The 15,043-nt window shown below is 42.2% G+C and overlaps 1 long non-coding RNA gene across 1 annotated transcript in view; it reads right to left on the reverse strand.

The window, feature by feature from the left end:
• Positions 1–11,462: 11,462 nt before the first annotated feature.
• Positions 11,463–15,043, reverse strand: part of LOC145534962 (uncharacterized) — an 83,033-nt gene continuing 79,452 nt past the window's right edge. The window contains exon 6 of the long non-coding RNA XR_014075135.1: positions 11,463–13,850. This is a non-coding gene — a long non-coding RNA (uncharacterized LOC145534962). The remainder of the gene's footprint in view (positions 13,851–15,043) is intronic.

Below are 15,043 nucleotides of genomic sequence, written 5' to 3' on the forward strand. Positions count from 1 at the left end.
TCATCTTCCAGCATTCTTGGTCTCCTGGACCTTTGTAGCATCGATTGTCAATCTGACAAAGCCAGCTGAGTTTTTGTGTGCAATCCACAGACAGCATAAGGCAGAGCAAATCCAAATTGACAGGCTAGCACTAAACCTTCAAGATTTCCAAATAAGACTAATAGGAAATTATTCGGCAGTAGGAAAAACAAACCATGTATATCCAACACCATTTAGTAACTGCATGAACATTAACCCCACCATAGAGTGGCCAGAACTTACACAGGACTGGGGAAACAGATGCTGGGAGGGCACAAAAAAAACCTTGTGTGCACCAGGACCCAGGAGAAAGGAGCAGCATCCCCACAAGAGACTGACCCAGACTTGCCCATCCAGGAGTCTCGAGTGGAGGCATGGGTCAACAGTGGCCTGTTATAGGGTCAGTGTCACTGAGTGCAGTAGGCCCTGCATGGGACCTTTTGCAGGAGGTCACCATTATCTTCATTACCTCCACCATAGTTTGGCCTCTGGACTTCCCTGGTGGCTCAGACGGTAAAGCATCTGCCTACAATGCAGGAGACCTGGATTCGATCCCTGGAGAAGATCCCCTGGAGAAGGAAATGGCAACCAACTCCAGTATTCTTGCCTGGAGAATCCCATGGATGGAGGAGCTTGGTGGGCTACAATCCATGGGGTCTCAAAGAGTCAGACAGGACTGAGCAACTTCATTTTCACTTTCAAATAACAGGGAGGGAACACAGCCCCGCCCATCAACAGAAAATTGGATTAAAGATTTACTGAGCGTGTCCCCGCCCATCAGAACAAGACCCAGTTTTCCCCTCAGTCAGTCTCTCCCATCAGGAAGCTTCCATAAGCCTTTTATCCTTATCCCTCAGAGGGCAGACAGAATGAAACCACAATCACAGGTTAGGGTTAAGTTTAGGTTTGGTTAGTTAACCAAACTGATCACATGGACCAAAGCCTTGTCTAACTCAATGAAACTATGAGCTATGCTGTGTAGGGCCACCCAAGATGGATGGGTCATGGTGGAGAGTTCTGACAAAACGTGGTCCCCTGGAGAAGGGAATGGCAAACCACTTCAGTATTCTTGCCTTGAGAACCTCATGAACAGCATGAAAAGGCGAAAAGATAGGACACTGAAAGATGAACTCCCCAGGTTGGTAGGTGCACAACATGCTACTGAAGAAGGGTGGAAAAATAACTCCAGAAAGAATGAAGAGATGGAGCCAAAGCAAAACCAGCACCCAATTGTGGATGTGACTGGTGATGGAAGTAAAGTCCAATGCTATAAAGAGCAATATTGCATAAGAATCTGCAATGTTAGGTCCATAAATCAAGACAAATTGGAAGTGGTCAAACAGGAGATGGCAAGAGTGAACATCGACATTTTAGGAATCAGCGAACTAAAATGGGCTGGAATGGGTGAATTTAACTCATATGACCATTATATCTACTAGTATGGGCAAGAGTCCCTTAGAAGAAATGGAGTCGCCATCATAGTCAACAAAAGAGTCCAAAATGCAGTACTTGGAGCAATCTCAAATTCAACAGAATGATCTCTGTTTGTTTCCAAGGCAAACCATTCAATATCACAGTAATCCAAATCTATGCCCTGACCAGTAATGCTGAAGAAGCTGGAGTTGAATGGTTCTATGAACACCTACAAGACCTTCTAGAGCTTACACTCAAAAAAGATGTCTTTTTCATTATAGAGGACTGGAATGCAAAAGTAGAAAGTCAAGAAATACCTGGAGTAACAGGAAAATTTGGCATGGGAATCAAAATGAAGCAGGGCAAAGGCTAATAGAATTCTGCCAAGAGAACACACTGGTCATAGTAAGCACCCTCTTCTAACAACACAAGAGAAGACTCTACACATGGGCATAACCAGATGGTCAATACCAAAATCAGATTGATTGTATTCTTTGCAGCCAACAATGGAGAAGCTCTATGCAGTCAGCAAAAACAATACTGGGACCTGACTGTGGCTCAGATCATGAACTCCTCATTGCCAAATTCAGACTGAAATTGAAGAAAGTAGGAAAAACCACTAGATCATTCAGGTATGAACTAAATCAAATCCCTTGTGATTATACAGTGTAAGTGACAACTAGATTCAAGGGATTAGATTTGACAGCAGAGTGCCCGAAGAACTATGGATGGAAGCTCGTGACATTGTACAGGAAGCAGTGATCAAGATCATCCCCAAGGGAAAGAAATGCCAAAAGGCAAAATGGTTTTCCAAGGAGGCCTTATAAATAGCTGAGAAAAGAAGAGAAGCTAAAGAAAAAGGAGAAAAGGAAAGATATACTCATTTGAATGTAGAGTTCCAAAAGAATAGCAAGGAGAGATGAGAAAGCCTTCCTCAGTGATCAGTGCAAAGGAATAGAGGAAAACAATATATTGGGAAAGACTAGAGATCACTTCAAGAGAATTAGAGATACCAAGGGAACATTTCATACAAAAATGGGCACAATAAAGGACAGAAATGGTATAGACCTAACAGAAGCAGAAGATATTAAGAAGAGGTGGCAAGAATATACAGAAGAACTATACAAAAAAGACCTTCATGACCCAGATATACATGATGGTGTGATCACTCACCTAGAGCCAGACATCCTGGAATATGAAGTAAAGTGGGCCTTAGGAAGCATCACTGTGAACAAAGCTAGTGGAGGTAATGGAATTCCAGTTGAGCAATTTCAAATCCTAAAAGATGATGCTGTGAAAGTGGTGCACTCAATATGCTAGCAAATTTGGAAAACTCAGCAGTAGCCACAGGACTGGAAAGATCAGTTTTCAGTCCAATCTCCAAGAAAGGCAATGCCAAAGAATGTTCAAACTACTGCACAATTGCACTCACCTCACACGCTAGCAAAGTAATGCTCAAAATTCTCCAAGTCAGGCTTCAACAATATGTGAACCATGAACTTCCAGATGTTCAAGCTGGATTTAGAAAAGCAGAGGAACCAGAGATCAAATTGCTAACATCCATTCAGCTCAGTTCAGTTTCTCAGTCATGTCCGACTCTTTGCGACCCCATGAATCGCAGCACACCAGGCCTCCCTGTCCATCACCAACTCCCGGAGTTTACCCAAACCCATGTCCATCGAGTCAGTGATGCCATCCAACCATCTCACCCTCTGTCGTCCCCTTCTCCTCCTGCCCACAATCCTTCCCAGCATTAGGGACTTTTCCAATGAGTCAACTCTTCGCATGAGGTGGCCAAAGTATTGGAGTTTCAGCTTCAACATCAGTCCTTCCAATGAACACACAGGACTGATCTCCTTTAGGATGGATTGATTGGATCTCCTTGCAGTCCAAGGGACTCTCAAGAGTCTTCTCCAACACCACAGTTCAAAAGCATCAATTCTGCGGCACTCAGCTTTCTTCACCATCCAACTCTCACATCCATACATGACCACTGGAAAAACCATAGCCTTGACTAGACGGACTTTTGTTGGCAAAGTAATGTTTCTGCTTTTAAATATGCTATCTAGGTTGGCCATAACCTTCCTTCCAAGGAGTAAGTGTCTTTTAATTTCATGGCTGCAATCACCATCAGCAGTGATTTTGGAGCCCCAAAAAATAAAGTCTGACACTGTTTCCACTGTTTCCCCATCTATTTGCCATGAAGTGATGGGACCAGATGCCATGATCTTAGTTTTCTGAATGTTGAACTTTAAGCCAACTTTTTCACTCTCCTCTTTCACTTTCATCAAGAGGCTCTTTAGTTCTTCTCTTTCTGCCATAAGGGTGGTGTCATCTGCATATCTGAGGTTATTGATATTTCTCCCGGCAATCTTGATTCCAGCTTGTGTTTCTTCCAGCCCAGCGTTTCTCATGATGTACTCTGCATATAAGTTAAATAAGCAGGGTGACAATATACTGCCTTGACGTACTCCTTTTCCTATTTGGAACCAGTCTGTTGTCTCATGTCCAGTTCTAACTGTTGCTTCCTGATCTGCATACAGGTTTCTCAAGAGACAGGTCAGATGGTCTGGTATTCCCATGTCTTGAAGAATTTTCCACAGTTTATTGTGATCCACACAGTCAAAGGCTTTGGCATAGTCAATAAAGCAGAAATAGATGTTTTTCTGGAACTCTCTTGCTTTTTCGATGATCCAGCGGATATTGGCAATTTGATCTCTCATTCCTCTGCCTTTTCTAAAACCAGCTTGAACATCTGGAAGTTCATGGTTCACGTATTGCTGAAGCCTGGCTTGGAGAATTTTGAGCATTACTTTACTAGTGTGTGAGATGAGTGCAATTGTGAAGTAGTTTGAGCATTCTTTGGCATTGCCTTTCTTTGGGATTGGGATGAAAACTGACCTTTTCCAGTCCTGTGACCACTGCTGAGTTTTCCAAATTTGCTGGCACATCGAGTGCAGCACTTTCACAGCATCACCTTTGAGGATTTGAAATAGCTCAACTGGAATTCCATCACCTCCAACTAACTTTGTTCATAGTGATGCTTTCTAAGGCCCACTTGACTTCACATTCCAGGATCTGGCTCTAGGTGACATCCATTAGATCATCAAAAAAGCAAGAGGGTTCCAGAAAAAACATCTACTTCTTCATTATTGACTACTCAAAAAAGCCTTTGATTGTGTGGATCACAACAAACTTTGGAAAATTCTGAAAGAGTTGGGAATACCAGAACACCTGACCTGCCTCCTGAGAAATCTGTATGCAGGTCAGGAAGCAACAGTTAGAACTAGACATGGAACAACAGAATGGTTCCAAGTTGAGAAAACAGTACGTCAAGGCTGTATGTTGTCACCTTGCTTAGTTAACTTCTATGCAGAGTACATCATGCAACATGCCAGGCTGGATGAAGCACAAGCTGGAATCAAGATTGCTGGGAGAAATATCAGTAACCTCAGATATGCAGATGACACCACCTTTATGGCAGAAAGTGAAGAAGAACTAAACATCCTCTTGATGAAAATGAAAGAGGAGAGTGAAAAAGTTGGCTTAAAACTCAACATTCAGAAAACTAATATGGCATTTGGTCCCATCACTTCATGGCAAGTAGATGGGGAAACAATGGAGACAGTGACACTTTATTTTCTTGGGATCCAAGATCACTGCAGATGGTGACTGCAGCCATGAAATTAAGATGCTTGCTCCTTGAAAGAAAAGCTATGACCAACTTAGACAGCATATTAAAAAGCAGAGACATTATTTTGCCAACAAAATTCCATCTAGTCAAAGCTATGGTTTTTCCAGTAGTCATGTATGCATGTGCAAGTTGGACTATAAAGAAACTTGATGCTGAAGAATTGATGCTTTTGAACTGTGGTGTTGGGGAAGACTCTAGAGAGTCTCTTGGACTGCAAGGAGAACCAACGAGTCAATCCTAAGGGAAATCAGTCCTGAATATTCTTTGGAAGGACTGATGCTGAAACTGAAGTTCCAATACTTTGGCCACCTGATATGAAGAATTGACTCATTAGAAAAGACCCTGACTTTGGGAAATATTGAAGGCAGGAGGAGAAGCGGACGACCGAGGATGAGATGTTTGGATCGCATCACTGACTCTATGGACATGAGTTTCAATAAGCTTTGGGTGTTGGTGATGGACAGGGAAGCCTGGAGTGCTGCAGTCCATGGGGTTGCAAAGAATTGGACACAATCAAGCAACTGAACTGAACTGAACGTGAACCACTTGAATTAACTTCTTTGGATGTCTGTTTGCTCATCTGTAAATGGGGAGGTTGCCCCACCTTGCAGTGAGTGAACAGGCTCTACAGAGCCCTAGACCTGTCTTGTGGCCCCTCCACGACTTCCTCTGGGAACACTCAGAGGGGTGGGCCCATTCATTGTTAGTTCCCTTCTCCTTACCTCCCCAATCATCCAGCAACATAGACAAAAGTCACACTTTTTTGTGACCATGATGGAATTTGATGGATGATCAATAAGACGTAGGGGAGGGTCCTTGAATAGCATCCTCAACCCATCATTGCTCTGGGAGGAAAGAATTCATTGCCAAAAACCAGCATGTATCCCATTCAATGATAAATTCAGGGAGGTCACTGTGGAGCAGCCATTTTGGCAAAGATGTTCAGATTATCATTGCCTTGTCAGACCAGTCTGGAAAAGGGCCACTAGGGGATCCTCAGTGAGAGTTCACAATATCCTGACTTTCAACAAAGGTGGGCTAGCCAAGGCAAAAGAATTGTAAAGCCCCAGCCCAAGAGTTTGCATCTTATTTGTACAAGAAGGGAGGAGGCTGGGAAATGGGGATCCACAGATGGGAGTAGCTGGGATTTTTCCTATGTATTTCTAGGAATTATATTTATCCTATTAACATAGGAGTTAGATGAGAGAGAGGATACCAGAGGTCCTCTCTCTTAAATAGAAGTTTGAGACATGTTGGGTTAAGGAAAATGCTAGACTCTTAGTACATGACCTCTCATTAATTCCTCATCCTAGCGTTGTAAGTTTCAAGTCAATATCATCTCTTTCTCAACAATGGGAGATAAATTCAATGACTTGCCCAAGGTCATAGCTAGTTATCTCGAATCTGCCTCATTTTCATGCTGATAGCTTTCCATGAGAATGTATTCACCCAAGCTATATCTCCATGGACATCCCTGGACAGGACTCAGCTTTGCATGTCTAGACTCTGAGAATTAAGCTCACACTCTCCTCCCCTAGAATTAAACCCCTCATACCACTCCCACAGGAAATAGCAAGTGTAAGTGCCGTTAAGTGGGCTCAAGCTTTTTCACAACCATTGGTCTTTTGTTGTGATTCTGGTCTCCATGAACTTGAAGGCCTGCAAGTTCCCCTGCCTCCGTCTTAGTCTGTGCCCCAACCTTCTCCTGAACAGAGTTGCTTCTGGAGATTCAAAGACCAAAAATGGTCATTACCTTGCCCTGGACATGGAACCTCAGAATTTATATGGTTGATGCCTTTCAAGACAGGACTTAGACAGTTTAATATTTAGACAGGACTTCTCTGAAAGGGCTTCCCTGGTAAAGAATTTGCCTTAATGCAGGAGACCCGGGGTTGATCCCTGAGTTAGGAAGATTCCCTGGAGAAGGGAGTGGCTACCCACTCCAGTATTCTTGCCTGGAGAATTCCATGGACAGAGGAGCCTGGAGGGCTATAGTCCATCATGTCACAAAGAGTCAGACACGACTGAACGACTAACATTTTCACTTTCTCTGAAAAGGGTGTGCTTGAACCGAATTCTTTTAGATGTATGTCTATAGTCAACCCACTGTGTCCTGAAACCTCCAGAGAACAGTATCCCTGCCACTCAGGAAAGGCATCAGTCAAGTGGAAGATGCTTGGAAATGCTCCAGGTGAGCTCCAATACTCCAGAGAGGTGTCAAGGAGCTCCCTGGACCCAGAGCTCTCAAGAGTGAGAGCAGGAGGCAAGGGGTCTTCTGGGCCATATCATTTCTGAAGAATGATGTGACCCTGTTCTCAGAAGCCCCAAGATCCTGTCCATAAGTGATTAGAGGAAGCAGGTCTCTTGTGTCTACCTCCACATGGGGGGATATAAATATAAATGGCACTAGTGTTAGGTGGCAGGGGGCAAAACCATCATTCAACTGCTGATTATGTGGAAATCAAGTGCTATTTTCTAATATGAAAAATTACAGGTTGATAATGTGACCCCAATGGAAACAAAATATAGTGGCTGATCACATCTGTCATTCAAATCCTAGCATCAGCAGGGAATCCCCATGCTGAGGGTTAAAATACGATGGTTTGAAAGGGGAGACATTAAAGCATAAATAAAAGGTATTTGTGTTTTACTTTATGGAAATTCTTGACCATTTAGCTGTTTGGTAATTGCTAGGCACAGCTGAGTAAATATACAGTGAGTTCCAAATCTTTCAATGTTAAGAAAAAGGAAATATATATATATATATATATAACTTTTCCTTACAACAACTCTTGACACTGAGGTTTGCCATTCTTTCTAGCTGTGACTGGAGGTCAGCTAGAGTGTTGTGAAATGTCAGAACTGCCAAGCATTCTCTTTAATTTCTAATTCAGAAATGTTGGCCAAAGTGATGAGAAATAGAACACTAGATCTCACTGAGCACTCTCTTATTTTTTTGTCCGCTCAACCCCCTGATCTCTCCTCTCTGACCAGACTGGGCATCTCTACAAATACATGCATCCATTCCCTTCTTTTCTCCCCTCTGGCAGCTATCTTCAGCCCAGGGCTGTGACTTGGCAGGAGCTATACAAATGAGATTGACCCAGGATATACAGAACTAGCAGGCTTGCCAGTTTTGTGCCTTAGGACCTTTGCACACACCATGCCTCATGACTAGGAGACAAACCTCACCTTCCACTCTTCTGACCAAGTCCTCCCTCATCCTTCAGATCTCATGTTAAATGTCACTTTCCCAGATAGGTTTTATCTGTCCCTATAGACCAGGCCATATCTCCTGTGATTGGTTCTTACTCTATACCAGACTTCTTTTTTACAGATTATCACAAGAAAAAACAAAGCAGCCATGAGGATCTTAGAAGGCCAAGAGAACCAACTGGCATCCAATAAGTATGCATACAATGGTTCAACTTCTTCTAGGGAGTCAGGGTCAAAGTAAACCATAGGGGGCAACTTCCAATTAAAGAAGCTAGGATAGACCTTTGGGTAAACTTATTTTTGTCTTCTTGTTCTATGAATATGCTCATACTCTAAGGATTCTGTCACTGTCCCAGACCCATTTAAAAATATTGTATTTTCAACCAAGTTCTGCTAGATTAAATTACAGCTATAGCTATAGATATATTCTGCTGCGTTTAAGATAATTTCCTGGCATGGATCTATTTTAAATTCCTGGTTTTTCTTCTTTACCTTTGTTCTGAGAATCTGTGTCCTCTTACCAGTTAACTCAGTTCCTCTCCCCTGGTCTTCTTTCTGAACGGCTCTGAACACATACCTTAGACTTTCACATCTGTCCTGCACCATCCATTCTCAGCTGGTCCTTAAATATAAGTGTTCAGGCCTTACTCTGTATTCTGAGGAAGAGTTAAAATCCCCAGCAAAAAAAAAAAAAAAAAAATTATCTTTAGGAGGAATGAACTTTCGAATGTGAACGTGTTAATCGCTCAGTCATGTCCGACTCTTTGTGACCCTATGGACCATAGTCTGCCAGGGTCCTCTGTCCATGTAATTTTCCAGGCAAGAATACTGGAGTCAGATGCCATGCCCTCGTTCAGGGAATCTTCCTGACCCAGGGATTGAACCCACATCTCTTATGTCTCCTGCATTGGCAGGTGGGTTCTTTGGAATAAGTAGTTTTATTTCTCTACCATGAGCAGACACTTTACTTTTGAATTTAATAACCAGAGCTCCAAACTCACCTAGAGCAAGAAAGTCTTGATGATGAGTTCAGAGGGTGGCACAGGAACCTTCAGTTCCCATTGGCCTAAATTGAGAATTAATCTCAATGATGAAGAATGGGCCTGGGTCTGGAGTTTCAAGTTAGATGTCTCCATCTCTGGGTAAAGACAGATTGTTTGTTCTTAGGATGCCAGCAGCTTCATATCCCACCAGGTCTGCTCTCATTTCCTGACATCTATAACTTCAAAAGATGAGACACACTGACAACTTCAAAAGATGAGAAGCCTCAGCCAGTGTAATCTCTGAAACAACATATGCTTTCTGAGAGAAATTATGGCAGCTGACTTCAGGGACTTTACTGCTACCTCCAAGGACTGGTGTGTGTGTGGAAATGTGCTTACCTTACCCTGTAAGGATTGCTACCCAATGGCTCCTTTAGGCTTTCACAGCTCATTATCACCTCGTTAGAGAGGACTGCAGGTCAAACTCTGGCACCAAAAATCCACTATAGGTAGGTCCTTAGTGGCATGATTATTTGTGCTCTCCTCTTCAGAATCCCATTTACATGCTAATTACCTTTTGTGCATCTAAGCACATTTAAGACATTTACCTGTATATAGTAGTCACTCTCTTCTTCCTCCTTGAGCTCCAATTCTGTTGCATTACTATCCCACTGAGAAGTAATCATACTCATGGGCCTTTGTAGCCCAAAATGCGAGGCACTCCTGTTTCAAAACTCAAGAAGCCATGTTCATTCATTTAGCTTCCAGAGATGAGGAGCAAGGACAGAACTGCCTGCATTCCTCAACATAAAAGAGGGTTTTTTCCCTGCCTGAGTCATTTTGCATGGCAATATGGAAATCGATTGTCTGACATTCAATACTGGAGATCAAGTGACTTCTCTCTATCCAAATGTGGCTCCAAAGTCCTTAAATTGTTACTGAGGGAACCATTTAGTCCTCTACAGTGTATTTGTGCACAAGTGTTCTGAAGCACAAAATGCCAAACTGTGTGCATTAACCGAGGTTTACTCCTTTGCAGATTTTTACTCTACAGTTTTAATTCAAATGTAATTGACCATGACAATGCTGAAGGCACTAAAACTCTTCCTTTATTGGAATTAACGGCAAAACACTTCACCCATTGGTGGGATGTGCTGCACAGGAAGGGCTTATGCAAACATCCTGCTGAAAATTCACAGATAGGAACATTTCCTGGAAAAGAGTGAAAAAAGGAACTCAGAGGACAGGGGCATGAAAATGAAGGCAGATCAAGCACATGGGCCAGCTCTGAGTTCTCTTTGATTTCCACTGTATATTTTTATGGCTATTTAATAAGATGGCCCAGCCATGACAAGAAGAGCTGCTCTTGTGATGTTGAGGTCTCTCATTTGCCTTGATGCTGCTTCTCCCTGAATGATTTATAGATTCCACCCACACAGGGCATTCTACTAGGGACCTCAGCATGGGAGTCAGAAGAAGGATGGCAGATTTGGAATTCTATGAAAACACTTTCAGCGTTTCTCCTAAATTGGATCCTATAAGTCTTTCTCAGAAAATGTAATTGAAATTGGAGTCTATATCTCTAGTTGAATAAGACATGATCTGAGAAATTTATCAAGACCCTAGGAGGACAAATGGTGTCTGGGTGGGTGTTTTGGCAGAGGTGAGAAAGCCCTGGTGTTTACATGGGGTCTTGCAGACACCTCATAGAGCATTCAAGTCAGTGCAGCAAAGGCCTTCAGGGCAACCTCTCTGGGAAGCATTTCTTGATCACCACCATCTGCCACCACCACCCACTGCCTCAAACGAAACCTCTCTCTGCATGCCACCAAAGGGCTCCTCAGATTTCTATCATAACAGCTATGAACACCAAATTGCACTTGTATATACAAGTGTCTCACCCACTAGAGGGAGAGCACTTCATTGCCATAACTGTTACCTTTGCCTTTATCTTTCCAGATTTTAGTACTCAGTAGGTGATCAGTTGTTCCCCTGGGGCATGATAACCCACTCTAGTATTCTTTCCCGGAGAATCCCATGGGCAGAGGAGCCTGCCGGGCTATGGTCCATAGCATCGCACAAAGTTAGACATGACTGAAATGACTAAGCTCGCAGCACGCACAGGTACCTAAGCTGAATTTTTTTTTTTTTAAAGACTACCGATATTATCTATGATTTATTATGTGCTTGTTATGTTCTTTCATTAGTTTTAACTTCCTCCCCCATGTTTCCCAGACAGATTAGTATGGAGGGAAAACCTCACATCTTTAGGAAGCAGTTCATCCCTTGATCCTTATGCCAGTAAGCACTACTGTACTCTCATGCCTCCAGCTGATGAGGATGATACCATACCTGCTATAGAGAAAGGAAGCTGGGACCTTCCACCTACAAAGCCAGCAACTTTCTTATTTCCAGTGTTATCTGGAGGGGGGTAGATAATTATTGCCTGCCTTAGAAGGAATGAAAGAACCACAGGTCTGGACAGCTATGGAGGGAGAAACGACTGTTATCTCTGGCCAACACCCAGACAGTACTCATGCACAAAATTCCATGCCTCACAATCTATGTCCTAGAAGCCACTTAAACCTGGAGAACTTCACACTATTTCCATCTCTGGTTTAAAAGATTAAACTGATTAGACTAGAGGACTCCAAGTATAGGCAGGTAAGAGAGTGGGAGTCATGTCAGAGAGCATAAGCGTTGGTGGTGTTTGTGGGGTAGGAGACGAACATAGAACTACTCTCATCTTATCCCCCATTTCCTGTTGTTGAAAAGCAACTGGGCATTTCACAGACTGGCATCCAGCACGTAGGGCTTTATGGATCATCTAGCCTGAGATCGCAGAAAGGCTCAGCCTAGTAGAACACCTGGGAAGGAGGTGAACTCAAGGGAAAAGGGACCTAATATTTCCTGAGCTCTACTATTGCCAAGCACATTACATGCATTATTATATTTAATGCCTACAAAATCCTAGAGTCTAGGTATCTTTCTCTCCATTTCACAGAAGAGAAAATTGGCCCATAAACAATTTATGTAAGGTTTAAAAGTCATTAAAGTGGATGAACTGGCTACACTGTCTCATTCCAAAGTCTATGATCCATTTTACTAGGAAAGGAGAAAAGGGAAAATGAAGAAAAGGCAATGGACAAAGAAGAGGAGAGAAAGAGAAAAATAAAGGCCGTATGCGTGTGTGCATGCTCAGTCACTGCAGCTGTGTTCTACTCTTTGTGACCCTATAGACTGTAATGCTCCAGTCCAAGGGATGGTCTGTCCAAGGGATTCTCCAGGTAACAACACTGAAGTGGGTTGCCACACCCTCCTCCAGGGGATCTTCCCAATACAGAGATTGAACCTGCATCTCCTTCATCACTGGCAGATTCTTCACCACTGAGCCACTGGGGAAGTCCCAAAGGCTGTATACACCATGAAAAAAAAAAAAAAAAGATGAGATATCTGGGCTCATGAGCCCTTCCCTTGAGTCTGTATTGGAAGGAGATTTCAGGATAAATAACAGTGAGCAGATTGACTGGGCTTCTGACTTTCCTGCTTTGCCTCAAGCTAGTTCTCTTCTATATTTAGTTCTTCATTTCCTTTGGGGGTAATCTGAGTTTTGGTGAGCTTCTGTACCAATATAATGGATGAGATAGGCATAATGATTGTAGAAAAATCACATTCATTTTCAGGTTCTTATAATAGATACAGGAGTAGCTGCATAAGTTAGTTCCTTATAGGAGAATGAGCACAGCGGTGATGAACAGTAGCACTGCTTTATCTCAAGTCAATGAGCACAACACAGAGTGACCTTCAGGAGTGCAGGTCCATTCATGGTCAGTGCATACTGTTTAATCTATTCAGCTGGACATGGGTGTCAGGAGGCTGGGTTCTAGTTCTCATAGTCATCCCTAGTTGAATAAATTCACCTGGGGCAGACATTGAGATCTCATTGTTTATCTTATTTATTGAAACCTCATTCTCAAATTAATTTTGCCTTTTTATACTTGGACACCTCCGGATCATATTACTCTTTAATCTTAATAACGTTAAAAAAAAAAAAACTAAGATCACATATCCAGTTCCATCACTTCATGGCAAATAGAAAGGGTAAAAACTGGAAGCAATGACAGATTTTATTTTATTGGGCTTCAAAATCAATGTGGATAGTAACTGCAGCCATGAAATTAAAAGACGCTTGGTCTTTGTAAGGAAAGTTATGACAAACCTAGATAGTGTATTAAAAAGCAAAAACATCACTCTATCAACAAAGTTCTGTACAGTCAAAGCTATTTTCCAGTAGTCATGTATAGATGTGAGAGTTGGACCATAAAGAAGGCTGAGTGCTGAAGAACTGATGCTTTTGACCTGTGGTGCTGAAAAAGACTCTTGAGAGTCCCTTGGACTGCAAGGAGATCAAACCCATCAAACCTAAAGGAAATCATCAACCCTGAATACTCACTGGAAGGACTGAGCTGAAGCTGAAGCTCCAATACTTTGGTGTAAAGAGTTGACTCACTGGAAAGACTCTGATGCTGGGAAAGATTGAAGGCAGGAAAAGAGGGTGGGAGAGGATGAGATAGTTAGATAGCATCACTGACTCAACAGATATGAATTTGAGCAAAGTCCAGGAGATAGTGAAAGACAGGGAAGCCTGGTGTTTTGCAGTCCATGGGGTTGCAAAGAGTTGGACACTATTTACCAATTAAACAACAGTCCACTTTTTTTTTTTGGTTTAACTTAGAATTCTTTCATTGCATCTAAGATTGGAAAATTTCTCTTCCATGCATACATTGATAAATATTTAATCTATTTTACTAAATTGTTTGTGATTTTTAAAAATTTAAATCCATAAATTTTATTTTGTAGTGTTGTATAAAGTAGGGATATAATTTATTTCCAATTATTCAACACTAGCTACTAAATTGGAGGAGGCAATAGCAACCCACTTGGGTACCCTTGCCTGGAAAATCCCATGGATGGAGGAGCCTGGTAGGCTGCAGTCCATGGGGTCGCTAAGAGTCGGATACGACTGAGCGACTTCACTTTCGCTTTTGCTTTCATGCATTGGAGAAGGAAATGGCAACCCACTCCAGTGTTCTTGCCTGGAGAATCCCAGGGACGGGGCAACCTGGTGGGTGACCATCTATGGGGTCGCACAGAGTCAGACACAACTGAAGTGACTTAGCAGCAGCAGCAGGTACTAAATAATCAATTTTTTCCTTATTGATTTATGACACTTGTTTTAAACTGGGTTTTCTTTTCAGCTCAGAGTTCTTATGGACTATTAAAATAATCTTTTTATCCTGATATTCTGACTCATTTTATAGAGGGAGAAGATCTTCTGTAGGAATGCTTTTAATTTATAGGTGGTTTCTAATTGTGTGTCGTTTCTACCTGTCCTCTCTCTCTTCCTTTTTCTCTCTCTCTGGTCTCTCCCCCTCCAAACACAATAAATCTTTGTCTCCTCACTATCTTTGTCTACCTCACTTTGGCTCTTTCCTTTGCCTTCTGAAATAATTTCTCAAACATTTCTTTCAGCATAATTTAATTTTCTGCACCATCAATTTTATTTCTTTTTGACCCCGATGCCAACTTTAAACCTGACACAGCTTTTTTATATTTGGTTTCATGTCAGACTTTAACATTTTCAGCTTATGCTATTTTATTTCAGAATTTTGTCTTTTTATCTCACCTGTTCTTTCCCTGTATGTAATTTTCTTGTTTC

The sequence above is a fragment of the Giraffa tippelskirchi genome, chromosome 2 (genome assembly GCF_054371585.1).
Source record: "Giraffa tippelskirchi isolate mGirTip1 chromosome 2, T2T-mGirTip1v1.2.pri, whole genome shotgun sequence".
Classification (NCBI taxonomy): domain Eukaryota; kingdom Metazoa; phylum Chordata; class Mammalia; order Artiodactyla; family Giraffidae; genus Giraffa; species Giraffa tippelskirchi.